The sequence below is a fragment of the Pagrus pagrus genome (assembly GCF_965226575.1).
Source record: "Pagrus pagrus genome assembly, chromosome: 22".
In the NCBI taxonomy this organism is placed as follows: domain Eukaryota; kingdom Metazoa; phylum Chordata; class Actinopteri; order Spariformes; family Sparidae; genus Pagrus; species Pagrus pagrus.
The window spans coordinates 14,673,017-14,685,351 of NC_140204.1; the positions used below are offsets into that span (position 1 = coordinate 14,673,017).

The 12,335-nt window shown below is 44.1% G+C and overlaps 1 protein-coding gene across 2 annotated transcripts in view; it reads right to left on the reverse strand.

Moving 5' to 3' along the window:
• The window catches only part of LOC311251445 (glucosidase 2 subunit beta-like), a 122,713-nt gene that overhangs the window by 40,512 nt on the left and 69,866 nt on the right, over positions 1-12,335 (reverse strand). The gene's annotated exons all lie outside the window — the stretch shown is intronic.

Consider the following 12,335-nt stretch of genomic DNA (forward strand, 5'->3'; position numbering starts at 1 on the left):
AGCAGCGGTGGCCACAGCGCCGATGTGTTTGTTTCTCTTTGCCGCACTGGCATGTTCTCTGTATGACACAATGTCAAAGTGAGTTATTCAAGTGAGTGTGAAAGGTAAAAAAACAAACAAAAAAACATTACGTTACTGTAAATGGTCTGTTTACAACCCTTTTGGTCGCATTTTTTACAATTACAATGAAAATCTCTTTGTCCTGAACTTAATTGTTGATCAACATGAAATTAATTTCAGTTTAATAATTTGTTAATTGTTTTTAAAGCAGCACTAACTAATGTTTTGGCCACTTGGGTAAAGAGGAACAAGCTGTAAACCTAATAAGGACATATTATCGAATACATACAGCGCATATACTGTATCAAGCATATAAAAATGACCTCAAATGTACAAGAGATATCCAAACTAAACTAAATCAAATGAGAAGAACATCAAGCCATATTGATGTACTGACATATAGCTTGCAGCCAGTTAAGGTCAGCACTCATTTCATTGATGCTGATCTCAAACAGGCTCGCACCTACATGTGGTAGGCTACTTCAAAATTATGTTTACATCTGATTTAGTCATTGGTTATCTGTTATGGATCACAACACTAAAAACAGGATAAAATATGAACAAAGGGGCTTAAAAGCTGAAGAGAGAGAGAAGATGGCAGAAAGCAGAGGTGAGGAAAGGCCGAACAGACTCTAGTTTAATTCTCCACCGCTGATGCAGCTGGGGATATTATTGTGGTCATTGTAGTGGACAGGTTCCTGAAACTCTTGCTGGGCATGGCTGCAAAGACAAGGAATGTGTATGCAGTAAGGACCGCGTGTGTGTGTGTGTGTGTGTGTGTGTGTGGGAAGCTGTCACAGCCCTGGCCTGAATACCAATTAGCATGTTCCCTGCACGTGGTCTCAGCTGGTCGCCGTGAAGATACCCCCCACACAATTCCCCCGGCACCTATTTCTTGCCGAACCTAATACAGATGTGGCGTGTCCAAGAGGCAAGCTGTGATTTCCCATGCTGTAACGGCTATTTTTATAGCGCCAAGAAGAGGAGATCTGTCCCTAACCCACCCCCGATCCCCTCAAACTCCTCCAGAAAATCAGTCACTCACACAAGAATGTTCTCCAACCCCTCTCTTGCATACTCTCAAGATTCCCCTCTCTTGCCCTATTTCTCTCTTTTTGCGCACACACACACCAATCATCGGGCACGGCGATGACAAAAGGAGATGCAGAATCTCAAGTGGGTGACATCTGACCCCTTGCAGCAGCCCAGTCGTGTATGGAGAGTGTGGCGACGGTGAGGAGGCAGGAGGAAGTCTGAGAGTGCAGCCAGGCGTGCAGAAGCACCCAGAGCAGGGAACACAGGGCGAGCAGAGCCTCCGGAGCCGTCTCTGCACCAGTCAGGCCGACATAACCTGAGGCCGATGTACAGTATACCAAAAAAGACCTCGTGCTTATGGTCTAATGACTGCTAGGATTAGATTATCTGTCATACGGTCAACGGATGTCATGGCATCACAATCACTGCTCGAGCCTGTTCGTAATGTGTTCGTGCTACATCTTTGGGTAGCGTGCACACTGATCCTAATCAACATAATTGCTCTTTAACAATCAGATCCTGTCAGCTATTTATTGTTGTGAACAAAAATCTACTGTTTTTTACATCCATATGGAAAATGTAGGACAAACGATTGCATGTAGACGCTAAATTGACGAGCGAATGACATTTTCCACTTCAGGAAGTGTACTGTACTTTGCTTTTAGCACTAGACGCTATCAAGAGGTTGTCTAAATCACAGAGGCCGCGTACAAAAATAGACAAAGGAGGAGGTATGCACTGCATAGTATATGCCATCTTCTGCCGGAAATCTCCTGTGCATACATACCTTGAGCCAGTAGACCGGAGATGCTCTGTTTACATGCGAATGGATCAATAGGCAAGGCAATCTCTCTGCAGCTCTAAGAAAAGAAGCCTGGGAGTCTGTGCAATGTGCGCCACGGCGATGCTTAACAAAACAAGGGCAATGCAGCGAGGCTACCCTCGAACCTCACACTCACACAAGCAACAGACACCTTCAGCTAGATTACGTCGACCATAAGGCACATGTAGGAGTATGCTTTGTTGTCTGTAAAAGCCTGCTCTTTTAAATGAAGACAGCGTGCGCAAGCTTCCACGTTGGTTCCTATTCACTTTCCTTTATAACCCTCTGTTATTCATCTCCATCTCCATCTCCATCTATCATCCCCTTTTCTTCTTTCCATTTTGACTTCAACATTTTCAGCATGAGCTCCTCAGAGTTTTCCTGTCACCCTCAACTCCCTCTCGCTCCGGCTCCAGTTTCCCCTCAGTTTCTCTCCTCCTCGGCTGACAAACTTGTTCTGACTGCAGAGTGGGTGAGCGGGGAGAGAGCGAAAGTATAGGTTGTGGATTTCTGTAATGAAATGTTTACGGCAGGTTGAAACAATGAACCAGAGGCCTTTCAGATGCTGCCAACGGTGCCGCTGGCGAGAGCATTAATAGCCACCTGCGAGTATCAAACACGACCGCCCAGAGGTGCAAATTACTCCTTTTTCCTTAAAAGAAGCCGTGTTGTTAAAAATACATTCATTAAAAGGTAATAAGAGAGGTGTTACATGACAGAGAAACTGACGAATGTTTGCATTTAAGAATAAAAACGAAAAATTGAAATACAGGCCTCACACTTCTGCTTCCTTACATTTCCCTCTTTATCCGCCCAAATCTCACAAATGATTCTGAAACAGCAGCGCAGGCAGCTGGGAGTTGAGGAGAGGGTCAATCTCGCCCCCTGCATAATCGTTGTGTTGGAGTGTCTGATTGTATTAGGGTTGAGTGAATAACAGTGGCAGGCAGAAATAGCATCATGTTTTGAACTATCAGTGCAATTCATAGCCCTAGTGACTGACTCAGTTTGTATTCATTCTCCCACACTCTCCCGCAACTCTCTTTTTTTTTGTCCACAGCGATTCTGAAGGACGAGCGCAGCGCCGCGACTAGGACGCGCTGAAATTAAGAATGGGTCCATTCACTGCGCAACTACCATTATTTCAAATTGTGTGAACCGATACTGAAAATGTGAGCACAAGTGACCACATCATATGATTTGATTATTACAATGTACTCAGATGTTTCAACTGTGATGATCAACTGTGTTTCATAAGTATATAGTATATAGTTATTGTGTTCAATCACTCAGGCCGTTATGGAGGAAAGGTTTTCAGCTTCCCAAATGTTTGGATTTGCTACTTTGCTTTGTTTTTATACTGTTGTAAATTGAAAGATTATGCATCTTGGAACAAAACTATTTGTACCAGCATCTAATTAAGTTACTAAATTCTAGAGGACCTGAAGGAATACTATGCAGGATTTGCTGGTTGCTGTTTATAAACATAACACTCGGAGGTGAAAGACACTTGAATTTCATTTGCAGGTAGTAAAATACGCCTTGGGCTGCTGAAAGTATCACACTTTGACGACCTGGGAATGAGACCCAACAGTCAAACTATTGCTGATGTCCAGAAACATCCCGAACACGACAAAATAAGAAGAAATTACAGGCAGAAAGCAGCAGACACCACCACAGACCTCTAGTGGGTCATAAAGGATGATTTAGAGGGATTATTTGGTATGAGCCTATAAATGGATTTTTAGGAAAATCCTGCATAGTGTACCTCAAAAGGAAAGTTTAGTAAAGTAGGAAAGTAATATGAAGCTACAAACTGCAGCCAATTAGCGTAGCTTAGCCTCAACACTGCAAGTCTGTGTGAAAGTAACAGATTCGTCCACCAACACCTTTAAAGCTCACTAAATAAAACACTGTATTTAATCTGTACCGAGCATAAAAAGTACATGTTGTGGTTTTACAGGGTGTCACGTGTTGGACAATAACTCGCCCTGGAGCAGTGACGTACGGGGAAATCAGCAGAGTCACTGCTCCCGGACCAAGAAATACACTGCCACCTCCAACTTCCAGTCTCCGCGCCAGGCTTATCTAACCAGCTGCCGGCTGCACCCTTATATCTGACAGACAGATACGACAGCGATATCAATCTTTTCATTTTACTCTCAGCGAGACAGCAAATAAGCATATTTCTCAAAATGTCACAGCATTCCTTTAAATGATGTATTGTCCTGACTTTTGTGTCAACTAAATGTGGGATTGCTGATGTTGTAAAGCCAGTGAAGTGCGTGACTCGACGAGATGCAGAGGTGTTAACTTGATTACAACAGCGTACTATTCACGTAATAGCGGTAAAAGGCGTCTAAACGCGGCAGTCAGACTCAATTGCTCAGATTATCATCACGATGCGTAATCACTATTTAACATTTAAACAGAGACGGGGGCCCGATGAACAGAATAAACAGTCTGTGTGGAGCGAGTTCACTCTGCAACAACTGGGTGCTGTTTATGAATATGTATGATGTAACAAACGCCTTGGAGCTGACCTACTTCTGTGTCTCCTCTGCTCATGACTTGGTCCCCTTCCGGGGTAACTCTGTCATCGTGCAACATACTGTAATAGCAGGAAGGATGTACAAATCAACATGCTCCCTTTTGATGGTTTTGTAAGCGATGATCACCGTCTGCTGAGGGAAAGTGCTCGATAGGTGGTCGTGCAGCTGAGGGAACAATCGGGATCCGGCAATGACAGGTTATTCATTCATTACACGGATACTGATGTTGAGTTTTGACAAGTTTATCGCGTCTGCCGAGTAAATGTAGATGCTGGGATCAGAAACAATCGATTTGTACGGGTTCTGAGGGAGTCGCGTTAAAAAAAACAAATGACTGGTGTTTTGAATGTGTATTCAAGTAGTCGTGTGCCACGAACACAAGGAGACACAGGAAATGGAGTAAATGTGTGATGGACAAGTAGGAACAGACAAAAGAGAGCTCTCGACATAACTGGGGCTGCACACTGGAGAGTGTTCGTCTACACCATCTCATGAAATATCTTTATCTGGGATCATCTTGGTATGGTGCCAAACGCTGTTAGCTTCAGGAGCTCGGAAAGAGAAAATCTATTTCAGACAACATGAGAGACAGAAAGCTGGCAGCCGCTCAAATCAGACTTCCAACATTTGATAAGTGAAAATGGGCTAATTTGGTGTATCCCTCAAACAGTTGCAATCCAATACATTCCTCCTGTGGCTATCAAAACACAGGAACGAGGGCGAGAGAGGGCGAGAGGCAAATCGTTTCAACCTCGCGACGGCTTAATGCAAGAAGAGGGAGAATGTACTGTACTCGCTCATTCTATAGCAGAGGGAGGCTCGCTACACTTTTTTTTTCCACCCTGCCCCTCTCTTGACTCCCGCATTGTTCCTGCCGTCCAACCAGCACTCAAGGTGAGCACAATTATGTCTCAAGGACGCGTCGCCCTCGGCCGGGATCAGAGGTCCAGCCGAGCACCACGTTAATGGCAAACCCCTCCTGCTTAACATTTCACATCTAATTTGGAAAGTGCTGAACAGAGACTTTAATTAACATCAGCCCTTACCAAGGTGTGTAACCTGCCAGAGCACCAATCCCCGTGCTCTCTTACTCGGGAGGCTCTGCCGCCTCACATGCCAATTCATTTGTCGAGTGCTGAGCTGTGTTGTCTTCGAAAAAATGCCTCCCTTGGTCACCACCCCGATGTGAACTGAGCGACACGTTGAAGCATTTGTATGTGGGAGACGGACGTGTAGGAGTGCAATTTATGTAGAGGGCTGTCACGCAAACATTTTTATGTAGACATGCTGGTTAAATAAGCTACCAACTCAAATTTAGCAGGGGAATGTTGATAGAGAGTTGTGATAGAATAAAATTCATGTTTAAGAGATGATTGTGATCCGCTACACATCCTAATACCTCATGGTATACTATCTTAAGTCTCGTAAGTTAATTCCTCTTCAACACAACCTTGTATCTTTACATGCAGCCTCACCAAAGCAGAACACAGGGATTCAGACTTTATACTACTTAAAGCAGCAGATTCCAGTGAATAATTTTCAGAAACAAGCTGTCTTTATAGACTATTATATATATAGTATATATACTAAAGAGGACTGATAAGAGAGCTTTGTCACACGGTGCAACAACGACCATCTGAAGCTCAATTCAGTATCTGACCACGTGTGAAATATAGTCACAATCTCCCCGTCTCTTTCAGAGTTATGGCGTTCAATTATGGCCAGGAAAGTAATTTTGCAGAACGCTATGATGTCACAGTGAAGTTGACGTTTGACCTTTTTGGATGTAAAATGTCATCATTTCATCCCGTCAGACATTTGTGTGAATTTTTCTCATAATTAATGTATGAATTTCTGGCTTATGGCCAAAAACAAGCCTTAAGAGGCAACAGTGACCTTGACCTTTGACCTTTGATTACCAAACTCTAATTAGTTCATCCTTGTGTTCACGTGGACGTCGGTGCCAAATATAAAGAAATTCCCTAAGAGTATTCCTGAGATATTGAGTTATCGACACTGGCATGACCGGATATGTTGACAACTCAGAACATGATTTGTTTGGTTTGCAAGATGGAATTCATCAGGATGTATGGGGGGAAAAAACAAACAAAAAAACATCAATTTCTGTCTTACTACAAGTGTTACAATGTTAAACGTGGATAATAAAAGTGAGAAAGAAAGAAAAAGTGCAGAATTCAGGTGCGACATGTGCTCCACCCCTGCTCAGAGCAGACAGGTAGCTGACAATGCATAATGTGGTCGATGGAAATTGCAGTGCGCCGCTAGGCCGCCTGGGACACTCCCCCTACTGCAGCGCACAGTGAGTCACCGAAACACAGAACCTGGAAAATCCTCACTGCACATCAGGAAAATGCCACGAAGATGGAGCCCATAAGCTAGAGCAATGACAAATCTGCTTCCTGACACACATTTAACTGGCAGGATATGAGCAGGATATAAAAAAGGTTGCTCCTGAGGATTCGGAAAATGGATCCAGAGTGGCAGTTAGCGGCTTATAATCTGCGGCAGACATTGGCTCGGCTCGCACTAAGTGGTTACTGGGCAGCTCTGACTGCATCGTGGACCAAACCAGCAGCGTTAGCACTGCGGATGGCACGTGCTCTGTTCGAAACAGATGAGGTAGCACAAAGGACAGAGTCGACAAAAGCTAACACAGTCAGCTGTAGCTCAGCGAGGACCAACTGAAATTGGACCAGTGATGATAGCACCATGGACAGCACCGGTTTGCCCCATCTAAGTCAGCACCATGGAGAGCGCTTGCTGAGCAGGCACTAAGGAAAAATAGACCGCACAGAAAAAGGCTGGGCTGGTAACTCATGAACTGCAGCATAACACGGCATTACGATGGCAGTGTTGAGATTCAAGATACGACTCTAAAAGCTGCTTTTTTTTAATTTTACCACGTCCGACCAGAGGGCCTGAAAACATGTGCCTGGATCATAATAGGTGGTCAGGAGAAGTGACATTGGTTGTTGGGCTCAAATTTCGGGGGGAACTATGAGAGCGGAGCAAACAGAAGAACTCCGTCCTGTCCCTCTCCGTACAGGAAGCGATTTCTGCGCTGCACTCTGAGCCGTGCTACACCAATGTCTCTCCAAATGAGGGCTTTTCAGGACATGTCAGACAAATTAGAGAATTAGCAAGCGAGAGAAAGAGGCAAACACACAGAGAGAGAGAGAGAGAGACATGCTGACACACAAACAACAAAGGGAGCCTACTGTATGAGTGTGACAGAGGTAGCTTGTAGAACAACAGAGAGTAAGGGGGGGAGGGCGATATGGAGGTGGGGGAAGGGAGAGGGTGTGTGTTAGTGTCAGATGTTATTGTTCAGCTGAACGTCTGAACGAGAGGGCGCTGTTGAGCAGCAGTGACCTCAACCAGCTTCGGTGGCCCTGAGCGAGGGGGTTGGTGGAGACAGGCCTGGTGAGCTATTGTCTTCCCACAGGCAACAGCTCTTAGCGAATATGCTATATATATGTGTGTGTGCGTGCGTGTGCGTGCGTGGCCCTGACATACATCTCCACGGTGCATCAGTCTAATCGGGGGGGAAAGAGGGAGAAGGGAGAACGACAAGTGTGAGTCAAGTCATCACGCTACGGCTGGCGATACACTCCGGGATAGCTCTCACCGGCCCCGGAGCGGAGCCCTTTATAGCAGCGAAGCCCCGTTCTGAGACACACTCGCAAACACACGCACGCAACACAAAGAGAGGATGCACCTGCATTTTTTAACCAACAGACACGCCGCCTTACAGTCTGAAGCAGAGCAGGATGTTGTTGCGTGACTCAGAATGCAAGTTTCCGTCAGTTTTTACATCAATGATTTAGAAGTTTGGGACATACGTTACTGATTCATGAGCTGTTTGTAAAATCGTGATCGAGCTGCACAAAAAGCGCAATAATCCAGATTGCAAAAGTTGGGATTTTTGTGATGAAGGTAAAATCTGATCCCACTCGCATTATCTGTCAAAACAAAATCACAATATGATGTTTTTTAACCATACCGTGCAGTCCTAAACACGCAGAATCACAAAATCACTTTACTTTCATTCCATAATATTCCCACTGTAGCTCTGCAAGTACTGCCCTCTTCAAATTAAACAAGCGCTTTCAACTTAACTATTCTATCTTCATTCCTCAAAGGAGCCTTTTCATTTTTTCCTCACACTACTTTTCAAGACGGACCCATCTGCCTCATTTACTTTTACAACCATCCCCAATCCCCACTGGGACGAGCGCGTTACCTCCCTCTCTCCTGGCAGTGTCACAATTATGATCAAAAGCTGCCTGTATGCGCATGCATATGTGTGTCTGCGCGTGTGTCTGGGACAAGTGTGGACAAAACAAATGGTGAAGCCAACACCGAACCCTCTTGTGTCAGTTAATTATTTTCAGCGCTCCAGATGCTGTCGCTGACTGAATACACAGCTTAAGACTTTGCTGAGGGCAATGCTTTGTGACGGCGCGCCGCTCCTTTAAATAATACTAGAACTAAAGGCGAGGGAAGGCTCTGGCTACCAACACTGATACAGCAGCCGCAGCCTGATGGCAATTATTTAGACGTCCACTTGCTAATTATAATAGAGGATGACAGGTGCCCAAAACAATTTGAGCGCAAACTGCCTGTGAGCTTCTGCGTGTGGTTGTCCCTGCTTATGGTTGGAGATAAAGATAGCCGAGCCAATGTCTCGTCAAGCCAGCGTCTCTTTTACGTCTCAGCTGGATTCTTTCTGATGAGCATGTTGTTACCGAGATGCTGCGTGTTGGTGGTTTCACCAGCTACCTGAAGCCAATTGTAATAGACCTGCGAGGTACGAAGGGGGGGATGGGAGAGGCGATTAAGGTACCAACCCAAATTATCTAACAAGGCTTTAATTGCATGGTTTTAACATTTCCGTGGGGGGTGAACTAGAAGGTTCTCAGCAAGTGCACGGTTTGATAATAGAGGGCTGCTTTCAAGTTCATCTGCCGACAGGGAAGGTTTCTCCGATCGCCTCGAATCTGAGTGTGTTTGAATGAGCAGGACTTGTGACATCACAACTAGTCTGGAGCCAATCGTGGTGCAGTATGCGGCCTAAACATGTGTAATGTAGAAACTTGAAACTTGGATTTCTTTAATAATATTTTCATATTCATAGATTCTGGACTTTAAAAACAAACAACAAACAAATTATGTTTTATGTCTTAAATATTAATGAGGGGGAGCATTAATATTTGCTTTCAGACACATTTTAAAGGAATTTTGCTGTTTGTTTTTATGTTTGAACTTAAGGAGGTGTTGATTTGTGTTTTTGTAGCTTTTTTTTGTTTCGGTTTGGACAAAGTCTGGCGATGGGCACTGTGTGTTAGGGAGGATGCTTCAGTAATGTAGCAGACCATAAAGGGGTTATATAATCCTGACTAAATAACTATTTTTTAGTTATTTATGAGCTGATGTGCATGAGAAGAGGGCTGGACAAAGAGAAGGAAAGGCCCTTGAGCCTGTCTATGCCATCTATGATTAGACAGAAAATTGTGAAAAATGTTCCAAGAGCCCAAGGTGACGTCTCCAAACTGCTTATTTGTGCAAGTTACAGTCCAAAACAAAAAGAAGTTCAGTATGTTTTCATACGAGACAAATAAAAGCAGAAAAGCCTCACATTTAAGTTAGTAGCATGAGCAGATTTTTTAGCATTTTTTCCTTGAACAAATAACTGATCAGGAATGCAGAATGCAGATGTTTCCCTGCTCCAACAATCATTAAGCTCTGCTGAAGTCTGAATACGACCCATTCATTTCAATCAGGGGTGTTGTTGCGGGGAAACATCTATAAACATCCATCGCAGAGAGCGCTGAACACCACGAAGAAAAAACTAATCACAGAAAAGGTTTAGAACTAAACCACACGTTTAAAATAAGGATACATCAGTCATCAATATAAAAAAAAACAGAAAGAAAAAGAAAAGTTTAAATATACCACCTACTGGTTTTCATGTAAGTATGAGTCTTAAATGCTTTGAACCTTTTCTGCAGATTTTTTTTCCTGCTGCCTCTTTTTCTTTAAGGATAAGTCCTGATGAAACCCATCCAATCACACGTGCTCTCTACTCATATCCCAAAAGCCGTATTACTGCCACACACACGGCACCGTTTAACATGCATAAAAGACTCACAACCACACGCACTCACGCGGCTATCCACTCCATGAGTAGCTGGGAGACATTGAGACTTCCCATGGGACCGAGGAGAGCGGGGGGAGGAGCCAGCGGATGGTAGAGGGTATATCCAATCACTGAAATCAAGGCAGTTGACTGGTGAATAATGAATATAAATCGAATGCTCTTCGCCGGCGTGCGCGGCTGCGGTGAGTGGGAGAGCGAGCTGATGCACAGCTGTTGACGTGATGGGGTGATTGTGGGGTGTGTTTATACACACTTAAGATAGGACCACATTACTGTCTGTCTGTCATTTTGTCTGCTTCCCTCCTTTATTGCTTTTGTGTGTGTATGTGTAAGAGTGTGTGTACATGTGTGTGCTTCTCTGTGTCTGTGAATGAGGCCTATTGACATCCTCCACTGTGACCCTCTGACTCCTGACAACTCCAATCAGTAGGATGAGTGGGAGGCGAAGGGAGGGGGGGGGTGTGAGTCCACAGCGAACGGTTATGATGAGCGTGTGTGTGTCTACGGGAGGACTTATGTGTGTGAGGAAGCGAGAGAGAGAGAGCTCTGCACGCAAATTGTTGCAATCCGCGAAACAAAAGTTCACGGGAGGAGAAAAGAGGCGCTCGATTTTCGTGTTTTGTATTCATGCTGTCATGTAAACGAAGACGTGTTGTTGCAGTTGCATTAAATGCAGCAGTGACAGGTCTCGTCTTATCAAAAGTATGATAAAATCTCTGTGTTATTAGAAGTAATTATAAGACAAGAAACAATTCACTATCTTTATAAGAAGACAAATCAGTTAAAACATCTTTCAAGGCCTCCACCTGAAAAAGAAAGAAACTATGGAGGCTGTATCCTCAGTAAAGATCGCTATTCGGCTCCGAGTATAACATCATACAAGCATGTCACCTCCTATTAAAGCTGGCAATTATCTATTAGCACCATTGCCTGCACTGGGGTTTGTGAGAGTCACATGCCAAACAGTGTGACCTGCCATTTTCTATCAACAAGGTCCAGATTTAGATTCCACATTAGTCCCTACGTGATGCCAGGCGCCGGTGTGAATGAGAGAGAGGAGAACCATTGCACTTTGCTTAACACAAACACAATCCCAGATGGTTTTCTTCTCCGCTCGAGAGGAGAGCAAACCCGACGCCATTCGCGCACACGTATGTGTGATTTTTAACAAGCACCCCAAAAGGGAGAAAGAAAAAAAAAGAAAACAGTGGATTGTCATCCTCCTTCAGTTGGAGGAGTCAGGCCCATTTCCTGTTTTCCTGACTAAGAGATGTGAAAGACAGGGCTACATAAAAATGGGCAAATAGTTCCTTTCTTTCAACCTGTTTGGAGTAAAAATGGTTGGCTTGATCTCAAAAAGATCATTCATACAGAATTGTATATTACAGTAGATGACGTTGTCTTTTGATGGTGAGGAATAACAACCCTAACAGTCTACAGTTATGCCATCAACTCTGTTGGGCTTTACTTACAGCAGTGTTTGACCTAAATGCTAACATTAACATGCTAACATGCTAGAAGTGTCATCTTAGTTTAGCATATTAGCGTTACTAATGAGCACTGAACGCAAAGTACAGCTGAGGTTGACAGAAGGAAGCAAAGTATTCAACACATTACATTTTTGACCTCATGATGGCTTTAGATGAACAGTTAAAAGGGGCCATATGTAAGAACTGGTCATCTG